Here is a 12,430-nt window from a genome sequence, read left to right as displayed (position 1 = left end):
TCGGCCCATGAACTGTGCTTTGGAAGTGTATTCAATAAAAGCTTTGTGAAGCGTGTTAAGGGAGCGTGTTGACGTCTTTCTCACTCCGTGGCCCCTCCCCCCTCCCCTGCCCCCCAACAGTAGTAGTCAGTCTCCCCCTGCCCGTGTCCCTGGACATTCTGAGGATGCCTGGAGAGGTACCTTGCCTGTGCCCATAAACCGGCAGATGAGATACGTCTGCCTTGTGGGTTACTCCTGGTCCTCCAAGAAGCAGCCGCCCAGATGCGGTGAGATGCGCCTAGATTGTCCTTGGGGACAGGTGGGCCTGGGAAGGCGGGGTGACCCTCCAATCGGGATGCCAAAGAAGAGGGGAGCAGACTGCGCAGAAGTGTCCTTGGGGCCATTTAGCCCAGGAACGTCACAGTCCTGAGCCAAAGTCCAAGTGTTCTTTCTAAATCTCATGGCAAGGTCCTGTTTTTGCTTGCTCGTATTATAGCAAAGAATGTACAATAGCGTTTTATCATTTTAACCATTTGTAAGCATGTACTCCAGTGACATTACGTACATACAATGCGGCATAGCCACCACCACTACCTGCACTCAAAATGTCTTCCTACTCCCAAATGAGTGCCGTACACGTTAAAGCATAACTCTGCAGTGCCCTAACCCTGGGGAAGTTCTATTCTCCTTTCTGTTTCCATGAATTTGCCTACTCTGTGTGTCTCATAAAAGTGGAGTCATACAATATTTGTTGCCTGAAACTGGCTTATACCATCCACTTATTTTTTTTATTTTTATTTATTTATTTATTTTGGTGGTACTGGGGTTCCTGGAAGCCCTTCTACCTTAGGGCTACACTCCCAGACTTATTTTATATTTTTATTTGGAAACAGGGTCTCTTAAAGCCAGCGTGGCTGGCTTCGAACCTGCGCGATCCTCCTGTCTCCGCCTCCCAAGCGCAGGGATTACAAGTGTGCACCACCACGCCCGGCCTTATACCATCCACTTATAACAGCACTTTCAAAATTCCCTGTGTTGATGACTATATCAACATTTCATTCCTTTGAATGACATTCCACCATGCATAGGTACCATATCTTGTTTATCCATTTCTCCACCAATGGAAGAAATGAGTATCGTCGACCATTTGGCCACGGTGCCTAATGCTGCTGGTGTGCAAACATCTATCCCATTCAGAGGGTTCTGGCCAGTCCAAGTTGTCCAACAAAGCCTTTTCGTGCTTCTCGTGAGCAGGCGCATCTTACCCCATGGCCCATCATTGAGAGGCATGGCCCTGGGAAAGCCGTAGGGCTAGAGTTCAAGGCCAGGAGCTGGCCTTAGTTACTTTCCCTGTAGTAGAAAGTGGGCAAGTACATTGTCATAAATCATAAGATGTCACAGATCCTGTAGCATCTGCCTGGATTTTCCTGCCCGCTGCTGGTTCCCTCAAGCTCGCCCTGCTGCCCTGACGCCATTTAGAAACCTTTGCTGCTGCAGCAACGGTGGCAAGAGCTGAGCCTGCATGACTCCAGAGCCCAAGCCTGGGTCTCCTTACGCTACGTGTGGTCCCCTGGGCTCAGATCTGTGCTAATGCTTAGGGTGTCAAAAGTCCCTCTTGAGCCGGGCATGGTGGCGCACGCTTGTAATCCCAGCATTTGAGAGGCTGACGTGGGGGGATTGTGGTTCATGGGACAGCCTCAGCCACTTAGTGAGGCCCTCCGCAACTTAGTGAGACCCTGTTTCAAAATAAAGAATAAAAAAATAGGGCAGGGGGTGTAGCTTGGAGGTCAAATGACCCTGGGTTCCATCCCCAGACCTGCAATAAATAAATAAATAAATAAATAAAGTAATAAAGTAATAAATAAAAAGGGCTGGGGGTGTAGCTCAGAGGTAGAATGCCACTGGGTTCCATCCCCAGTACCGCAAAAAAAAAAAAAAAAAAGGAAAAAATTTCCGCTAGGTTTGAGAGGCTGAGACAGAAGGATCACAGTCAAGACCAGCCTCAGCCACTTAGTGAGACCTTCAGTCACTTAGTGAGATCATGTTTTTAAAAAATAAGAAATGAATTTTAAAAAGCTGGGGGTGTAGCTTAGAGGTAGAATGCCCCTGGGTCCAATCCCTACTGCAACAACAAAAAACTGTCTCCCTAGAACTGCTTCCAAACCTTTCCCCATGGAGGCTCCCAAGCAGCCCAAGGAGCCCGCTGGAGGGCTGTGTCCCTCCCCTCCTGGACTCTCCCTAATCTCACCTCCTCCTGCCCCTGCCCCCAGCCTGTCACCATCCAAGTTAGGGAGTGATGCTCCCCTAGGAGAACAGACCTGCATGAGGCTGATAGGATGGGAAGAGAGTGTGTGTGTGTGTGTGTGTGTGTGTGTGTGTGTGTGTGTGTGTGTTTATGCCGTTGTTTCCAAGGCTGGTTGAGCCCTGAAATTGCCCGGGGAGCTTTTTAAAAGCAGGATTCCCCAAGGGCACCACCTCTGGGGATTATGATTCATCAGAGAAGCTTAGTGGAGAAGGAATTTGAAGGAATTTTCTGGGCGAAGCATGGGAGGAGTAGTCTCATTCCAGGCTGGGGCGGGGGGGGGGGGGGGCAGCAAGTACAGAGGCAAGGAGCTGAAGAGCGCGGTGTGCTGGGGACAGACAGAACCACGAGGCTGGAGCTCCGGGGTGGTCAGGGGCCTGGGACGCTGCACCACAGGGTTTGGACTTGATTCAGTACAACTGCTTTGCCCTCCCCCAACGGGCTGCTTTCAGTGGTCAAAGCAGTCACCTAAGTGTAAAGTCCGGAAAAAAAAAAAAAAAGGAACAGTTGCCAGCTGAAACGCTTCCTGGACCTTCACTAGAGGCAGGTGGAGGCCTGTTTAGACTTCCTGGAGATTTGTGGGAGGTCACACTGCAGGTGGATTCCCACCTGTGACTTCTCCATTCTGTCTGCACCTGTGGCGTGAAAGCGTGGGGCTGGGCCTCCTGAGCCTTGCAAAGCTGAGAAGGAGAATTGCCCAGGGCGGCTGCATTGTTCAGCCTTCCTAGTTAGATGCAGTGAATCAGGAGAAGTTGAACAGTTTACCTCAACCCTTTACTTTCTCTTCTGTGCAATTTTAGACTCCACTGTATCCCGCAGCAGAGAAGCCATCGCGAAACTCTGGGGCTGGTACCAAACTAAAGTACCAAACTAGCATCTTTTAGAACGTGATTGGCTGGGGCCTGGATCCGGAGCAGGATCTTGGGCAAATCAATTCAATTCAGCTGGTCACTTTGCACTTTTTTTGTACAAGACATCAGAAATTTAACACAACTTTTTTTTTTTAGCTGGCTGGTGGGTGTCACCCAGCGATGAAATGAGTGCTTAGTATGTCCGAGGCTCTGGGTTCAATGCCCAGCTCCCACTTCTCTTGGCCCCAAGTTTCCCACTTCTAAACTAGTAATATGGCATTAATATATTTCTAGGCAGAGGTGGTATAATATAGTGGCCAGTGGCCGAGCTTTAGAGTCAGGTCTGGGCTCCAGTTCTAGCTCTGCCATTTATTAGCTTTTATTTTTATTTTATTTTATTTTAAGGAAGTTGCAAAACAGGAATAAGAACAGTGTCAGCCCACTGAGAAGTTTATAAAGATTAAGGGAGGCCATGCAAAACACAGGGAGTGACCCAGACTAAGTGCTCAAAAGTGAAAAACAAAACAAAACATTTAAGAGTCTCACCTGCGCCAGCGGCAGAGGCATATACCTGTCATTCCAGTACTGAGAAACAGGAGGATCACAGGTTCGAAGCCAGCCTCGGCTATGTGGTGAGGCCCTCAGCACTCAGGGCGACCTTGTTCCACAATAAAAACATAAATTAAAATTTGACTCAGAGGTAGAATGCCCCAGAGTTCAATCCTCAGTAACACACATGCACAAGCACGCACACACACACACACACACACACACACACATACACGAGAAAGAAAAATCAATAAAAGTCTCATCCACAGCATACATTAATGGAGGTTAAAAAAACTACAATGCACTGTGGGTTCAATCAGTTGTGGAGGACTCAAACCAGATTAAACCAGAAGCACATTCATATGTTCCTATAAAGTAGAATTAGGGTTTCTGGGGCCTTCATGGCCACCCTACCCAAGGAGTCTGGGTTTCCCTTGGATTCCCTTGGCTCTGCCCTCCCAGTCTGGCAGGGAAATATCTGTAGGCATCGTGGCTCTCACACTCATGCACAGTAATGACCAGAGAAAAAGAGAAAGGACTGTTTCCAGAAGTTTCCCCAGGAAAGGGAGGAGAAATTGCTCCTCCCATAGAAACCCTCCCCCTAGGCCTCAAGAGTCTACACTGGGCTCTGACCCACTATGGAGTGGAATTATCCATAGGCCACTGGACTTTGTGTCAGCTGCTGAGGGACGAATTCTTTCTCCTCCTCTTTCTTTTTCTTCACTTCTCCTCTTCCTCCTCCTCCTCCTTTTTGTGGCACTAGGGATTGAACCCAGGGGCACTCTACCTCAGAGCTATACCCTCAGCCCTATTTTATTTTTTTTGAAACTGGGTCTCACTAAGTTGCTGAGGCTGGCCTTGAACTTGTGGCCTCCTGTCCCAGCCTCCCAAGTACTGGTATTCCGGGCGTGGGCCACCACACTGCGCTGAATTCCTCTTCTCCTGAGGAGCGAGTTCTAAGGGAAGGTACTCCTTGAACAAAGTCAAGGTTCCTAGGAAGGAAGAAGAGGTCACCGAATGCTGGGAAGACAGCGATTCTGTTGGAGACATTTTGGAGCCAGTTGCCGAAAATAAAAACGATGAACAGTAATGGCTCCTAAGAGCTTGTGGCATCTAGTAATTTCCAGAGGGTTGAATTTCTTTTTTTTTTTAATTTCTTTATTTTTTATTTTTATTGGTGCATTGTAATCATATATCACATTGGAATACGAGATTTGAGAGGATATACAAGCACACATCATCCAATTAGCCCTCATCCAGCCCCCACCCACTCCCTCCCCCTCCCTGGATCCCATGCTTGTTTGGTGATTAACTTTGATACATTTGTTTATGTACCTCCTGAGTTTTAAGGAGGCTCCATCCTCCCCTATTCCATACCCTCTGATTGGTCACCTTAGTTGCTTCGCTATAGGGCCCTTTCTATAGCTCGACCTCTTCCTGTTGCCCCTTTCCTCCTAGTTATTGCTGATTAGGGGAAGCATCTGGTTTTTATTTTCTGCGATATTTCTCTGTGCATGCCGCGTTGCAAGTACTGATCCCACTCTTGATGGCCCCCAGTAGTGGCCTGGCTACCCAGTGGACTGATCCAGACCTTGCTGACTCAAGCAGTGGCCTTGCCTCATGGGAGGCCCCGATTCTGGCCTCGCTGGCCCCAGCACCGGCCTAACCCTTTGGCTGGCTCCAATCTTGGCCTCGGTGGCCCCAGCACCGGCCTAGCCTCAAGGAAGGCTCCGTCCCAGCCCTGCTGACCCTGGCACTGGCCTAACCCCTCGACAGACTCCTATCCTGGCCTCGGAAGCCTCAGCACCTTCCTTGCCTCAAGGCAGGCTCCGTCCCAGCCTCGCTGGCCCCAGTACCGGCCTAACCCCTCATCAGGCTCCGATCCTGGCCTCGGAGGCCTCAGTAGTGGCCTTGCCTCACAGCAGACTCCGATACCTGCCGCTGGCCCCGGCACCAGCCTAACCCCTCTGCAGGCTCCATCACCGCCTTGGAGGCCCCAGCACCGGCCTTGTCTCATAGCAGGCTCCGATCCTGGCCTTGCTGGCCCCGGCACCGGCCTAACCCCTCCGCAGGCTCTGATCCCAGCCTCGGAGGCCCCAGCACCGGCCGTGCCTCATGGCAGGCTCCGATCCCGGCCTCACTGGCCCAGAAACTGGTGTAACCCCTCAACAGGCTCTGATCCCAGCCTCGGAGGCCCCAGAACCGGCCTTGCCTCACGGCAGGCTCCGATGCCAGCTGCTGGTCCCGGCACCGGCCTAACCCCTCAGCAGGCTCCAATCCCAGCCTCGGAGGCCCCAGTAGCAGCTTTGCCTCGCGGCAGGCTCCGATGCAGGCCACTGGCCCCGATATCGGCCTAACCCCTCGGCAAGCTCTGATCCCAGCCTCGGAGGCCCCAGCACTGGCCTTGCCTCATGGCAGGCTCTGATCCCAGCCTCACTGGCCCAGGCACTGGCATAACCCCTCAGCAGGCTCTGATCCCGGCCTCTGAGGCCCCAGTAGCGGCCTTGCCTCACGGCAGGCTCCAATGCCGGCTGCTGGCCCTGGCACTGGCCTAACCCCAGAGGGTTGAATTTCTAAATTTTAGGGACGATTCCCAGCCAACACTATGGTTACTAAGTCTTTAGAGTTTTCTAAGACCTCGGGTTTGTTTATTTTGTTTGTTTGTTTTTTATTTGTTTGCTTGTTTTAGGTGCTGGGGATTGAACCCAGATCTTTATCACAGACCTTCTTCACCCTAACAAACAGTTCAGTATCAACAGTGGTTTCGATTTCCTCTCTTTTGGCTCTGGGGGAGAAGGTTGAAAAGGCTGCATCTCCTTTGGGCAAATCCTAGCCTGGTCCAGGCCAGGATCTGCTGTGCACCGGATGTGCTCAGCATCATCCTACAACACTGACGGTCACAAATAACTTCCAACAAACCCAAAGAGTCCTCGTGGCCTGGGATTGCGAATGGAAATAAGGCCACGTCAAGTCCCTCGCCCGGAGCTCCGTGCAACAGCTGGAGGTTCCCGCAGTCTCCTTCATTTCTGCAGAGTAAAAACGTTTCAGGCAACTGAGTGGCTTCGATGTCAGGATCTTAGAGATGATCTGTTCTGGCGGTTCTGCAGTCTTCGGATGGCGGGGCATTGGGCCAGTGTTCCCCTGAAGTACACGTGTGTGTGTGTGTGTGTGTGTGTGTGTGTGTGTGCGCGCGCGCCCGTGCACACTCAATGCTTCTGCCTGCGCTTTTCAAAGATGACCCCCTGCTGCTTCTGACACGTTCTCAAAGATCTGAGACCCAAACAGGTGTGCCACAATCTCATTTAACTGGGGAGGAAATAGGCCGAGGGGATGTGAGTCACTAGGGTCACATTGCGAGTCGCACATGTCAGGACAGCGGGTGCCTCCACTTGAGCGCATAATTGTCACACCTGTGAGGAGCCAGAAAAGATGTGGGCAGGTGGGGCTGAGGCCACGGGAGAAAAACCTCATTCCCTCAGAAGCGACAGGTGCTAACTAACTCCCAAAACTCCTGAGAAGGGCTCAGACCTCCCAAATGTCAAGAGATCGTGAGGTGAAGTTTCCTGAGAATGACCAGAGATTCTCAAAACTCCATCTGTTTCACTGATCAAATGCCAGGACACTTCCCGGAGAATCCAGGAAATAGCATCTGGAACCTCAACTCAGAGGAGACTCAAAGAAGACTGCAAGTACACTATGCAAACCCCACAGCTGCCTCTGAGACCCCAAAGAAATGAGGACTCAGAGAAGTATAGAAATCTGGGACCGGTCACCTACTCTGGGATCCCCTCCCTTTGGGAGCGTCTCTCTCTCTCTCTCTCTCTCTCTCTCTCTCTCTCTCTCTCTCTCTCTCTCTCTCTCTCTCTCTCTCCCCCTCTCTCTCAGCAGCCTCTAAGGGCACGCTTCCTTTCTTCCCTTTTCCTGTGTTTGCTTTACAAGAAACTCCTTACTCCCCTTCTGCAGGTTTGTTTCACCAGGATCTGGAGAATTCTATGACACAAGTCCATGATTTTACAAATATGTGACTCAAATTTCCTTATTATTATTATTACTATTATTATTGGTATTATTGTTATTGTGGGGGAGCTCTTGGGATGGAATCCAGGGGCATTCTACCTCTGAGCCACAATCCCCCAGCCCTATTTTATTCTTTTATTTTGAAACAGGCCCTCACTAAGTTGCTGAGGCTGGTTGCAAACCTACAAACCCTTTCCTGCCTCCTGTCTTAGTCTTCCAAGGACTGGGATTATAAATGTACCACCATGCATGGCTTTGAATTTTCTTTATTTTTATTTTTCTTTTTTTGCAGTACTGGGGATGGAACCCAGGGACATTCTACCTCCAAGCTATACCCCAGCCCCTATTTTTTATTCTTTATTTTGAAATAGGGTCTCATTGAGTTGCAAAGGGCCTCACTAAGTAGCTGAGGCTGTCCGCAAACAGTGATCCTCCTGTCTCAGCCTCCCAAATGCTGGGATTACAAGCATGCGCCACCACGCCCGGCTCGAATTTCCTTTTTAAAAGTGGCAATAAAAGTCAAAGATTCTTAAAATCAAGACTGTGACATTAGTTGAGTGAAAAGCCTGACTTAATTTGCAACTCTTTTGTAGCTCTGCTTTATTTTATTTATTTATTTTGATATTGGGATTGAACCCAGAGGCCTTCTACCTCCAAGCTACCAGCTTCAGCTCATTTTTAAAATCTTATTTGGAAACAGGGTTTTACTAGGTTGCTGAGAGCCTCACAAAGTTGCCGAGACTGGCTGTAAGTCTACGATCCTCCTGTCTCAGCCTCCCCACAAGTACTGGGATTACAAGCATATGCCACCGTGCCCAGCTTGATTTATTTTATAATATGTGTTATAAATGTGAATTTAAGAATTTATCCTGGTAAAAAGCCAGGCATGGTGGCTCATGCTTGATATCCCAGTACTTGGAAGGCTGAGACAGGAAGATGGCAGGTTCATGGCCAACCTCAGCAACTTGTGGGGCCCTTTGCAATTTAGTGAGACCCTGTTTCAAACTAATAATAAAATAGGGCTGGGGGAGGGGTATTGCTCAGAGGTAAAATGCCCCTGGGTTCAAACCCTAGTACCACACACACACAAAAATTTTAAGCCGGGCATGGTGGTGCACGCTTGTAATCTCAGCATTTGGGAGGCTGAGATGGGAGGATTGCGGTTAGCAGGCAGCCTCAGTTACTTAGTGAGGCCATTTGCAACTCAATGAGACACTGTTTCAAAATAAAGAATGAAAAATAGGGCAGGGGGTGTAACTCAAGAGGTAGAATGCCCCTGGGTTCCATTCCTAGTACCAAAAAAAAAAAAAAATTATCCTGGTAAAGGACACTAAATATTTTGCCTGTGTATAGTGGGTCTTGATGCTGAAGGGACATTTGAAGCCACTGGCGAATAGGTTCCATACTGGCTGATGCAGGGAAGACCTGGTGTCATGGGGACCACAATAAAATGCAGTTGAAGGGTGAACCTAACTGCCTTCCACAAGAATAGGTTATAGAGAAGGGAACTGAGGCTCTGGAAGTAAAGACTGTTGCTGAATCACAGAATATTATCATTTTAAGTGTTACAGGATAAATAAAAACACGTTTATTATTGTTTTTTAAAAAAAGCCCACGGAACCCTGATTTCCTTCTGCTCAGTGCAGTCAGCTGTAGCACACTGTGGTTATAAAGACCCAATCGACGCCCCTCATCTGTACTGAGCTCAGATGACCCCAAACTGAAATTTAAGGCCTGCTTAGATCAGACCATCAAATGAACAGCCTTGAGGACTTGGGATTCACACCTAAAGTGACAGGTGGCGTGTGCCTGGGGACAGTGGAGTCAAGCAGTGTTACCCAAAGACCCACTGGGACACCTCTGAGGCGTGGAACGGATCTGGGTTTGAATGGCAGGTCTGCTCCTTACCCGCCACGGGACTTTAGCCAAGTTAAACCTTTGAGCCTCAGCGGCCTCCTCTGTATCATAGGGACAATAAAGTATTGAGTCACAAAGCTGTTTTGCCAATAAAATGATAGAATGTACATACGAATATTTAAGTACAGGGCAGGGTGATTGGTGCTTGATACTCCACAAATGGTAGGTTCCGATGAATTCAAGACAGCATTCAAAGGTCACATGTTGCAGGTGAAACCCCAGAGGTTTTTTTATAGCGTGTGTGTGTGTGTGTGTGTGTGTGTGTGTGTGTGCATGTTACTGGAGATTGAACCCAGGGACATTCTACCTCTGAGCTTCTCTCTCCACCTAGTCTCATTTTCTTTTTCTTGTCTTTTTTTTGGTGGTACTGGGGTTCCTGGAAGCCCTTCTACCTCCGGGCTACACTCCCAGACCTATTTTTACATTTTCATTTGGAAACAGGGTCTCCTAAGCCAGCGCGCCGGCTGGCTTTGAACCTGCGCGATCCTCCTGTCTCCGCCTCCCAAGCACGGGGATTACAAGCGTGCGCCACCACGCCCGGCTTATTTTTCATTTTGAAGCAGGGCCTCGCTACGTTACTGAGGGCATTCTGAGGGTCTTGCTAAGTTGCTGAGACTGATCTCAAACCTGAGCTCCTCCTGTCTCAGCCTCCCAGGTACTGGGAATCTAGGTGTGTGCCACACACCCATCTGCATCATTATTTTAAGTGGAAGTAGGTCTAGCGGTTATCTGAGTGGCCAGAGGCAGTGGGTCCCCATCCCATTCGGAGGAAGGCAAAGGGAAACGAGGCAGCCAACGCTCTGTGGGGTGTGCGCATCTCCAGCTCCCCAGGGAAGATGCGTGGGCCAAGGCAGCCTGGGATTGGCGGACGTGACATGACACTTCTGAAAACTAAAATCTGCAGATGCTAAATGCAGACAGAAACAGACTCATCCAGAGAAAATGGAGTGCATTCACTTTATTGCATACATCACTGGACGGGAGGGCCACGGGGACAGGACCCCGACCAGTGCTCTCATCTTGAAGCTCCTGCTCTGCTTCTGTGTCCCGAGCCACTCAAACTCAGCCTGTGGGGCTATGAATTCACAAGGCAGAAAGCAAAGGTCGATTGGTATCTGGAGAGGAAAACTCATGGGACCACGAGTATTGTTACTATAGGTCTGAGAAGAGATTTTCACCAAGATGTGGGGTTTCCTGGTCCTCAGTGGTCCAGGGGGAGCCACTTCCCCAAAGAGACAAAAACATTTTAAAATTCAAAATATAAATGCAACTCAAGTCCTGAGTTGCAATGCTGCAGACACCTCTAATATATCCAGGTGGGAACCTGGATCGATGGTGAGACTCAAGACTTTCTAAAATCAGCTTGTAAACGGCATGTAGGGAAAGGGACACCCATAGACTGGGATTAGCAGAGGGATTTGGCTAAGGGCGGAAAGGAAGAGTGGTGCTGGGAAAGGAAGCTGGTATTTTTAGACTCTCTAAGTGAACTTAGGACCTCAAGGAGGAAGTGCTGGAAAGATCACCGGCCGGCTTTCTGGGCCGGTAGGAAGAATGTCACATCGCTCAGATTCAGAAAGGAGCTTTCTAATGTTACAGACCGGAAACATGCAGTCCAAAGGGGTTAAGCCCTTTTTCGGCATCGATGTACATGGTAGAAAAAGAAGGACTAGGCCAAGAAAGATGTAGGAGGCCGCTACATCTCTAGAGATATCCTCAGTGTGACAGGGTCTGCCCAAGAGCATTAGACATCACATGCCCAATATGTTGTGAATTCCTTACACTGCATAAGGATGCAAGATATTTCAAAGGGTTCAATAGTTAGAAAGTATGCAGACAGCAAAATATAATGGTTTGCTGAGGATATTTTTTTGGTACTGGGGATGGAACCCAGGGGCATTCTACCTCCGAGCTACACCCCCAGCCCTATTTTTTATTCTTTATTTTAAAACAGGGTCTCACTGAGGTGCAGAGGGCCTCATCAAGTAGCCGAGGCTGTCCGCGAACCGCGATCCTCCTGTCTCAGCCTCCCAAATGCTGGGATTACAAACATGTGCCACCATGCCCGGCTGAAGATATTTTTTTTTTAAAAGTCTTTTAGTCCTTAACTATTCAAATGGGTATATCAAAACTGTTTGTAGAACTTAGAGAAAATTTTGTTAAAAGATAAAAAATGATTTAAAACCTGATATAGGAAAATAGGCCAAAGTGAGAAAAAGCACTTTTGTGACAAGCTGGTTTGCAAGGCAGACCATAAAGGAACACTTATGGACGGAGGAGGGACAAAGAAGTTAGGAAATGTGCCTCTTATCTTCCCACAGGACCGCCACAAGAGTCAATTGCAGAGTTGGGGGGCCTTTTTCATTAATCTTGACCATTTCCTCTAGTTCTGACAGGTACAGGCAAGAAAATGGCCACTCTCAAGTGAGATTATTTGAGAACATGGTTTAAGTCTAGGAAGTAAGCGGACGTTAGGGAAACACCCTTAATTAAGCTTCCTTAAAGGTAAGGCACCTACGGCCCAGAGAAGCTGGTTGGAGCCCTAGGCTTTCACTTCCTGCACAGCATGACGCAGCCAGCGGCGCCAGGAGGCGCGCCACGCCTGCCATCTTGCCTCTGCCCTGGCTGAGGGCAGAGAAGAGGGATGTAAACTACCACAGCATGATTTACAAACTCTTAAACATTTTAAAGAGCAAGAGACTGGCTTATATAGATCCCCACTCTCTCTCTCTGTATATACGAGCTAACAATTTTCTCACGTTTTATGATGACTATACATCCTAAGAACCTCATACTCGACATATAGGAAGGAAAGGGA

The sequence above is a fragment of the Muscardinus avellanarius genome (assembly GCF_963383645.1).
Source record: "Muscardinus avellanarius genome assembly, chromosome: 13".
Lineage (NCBI taxonomy): Eukaryota > Metazoa > Chordata > Mammalia > Rodentia > Gliridae > Muscardinus > Muscardinus avellanarius.
This window is presented reverse-complemented; position numbering follows the sequence as displayed.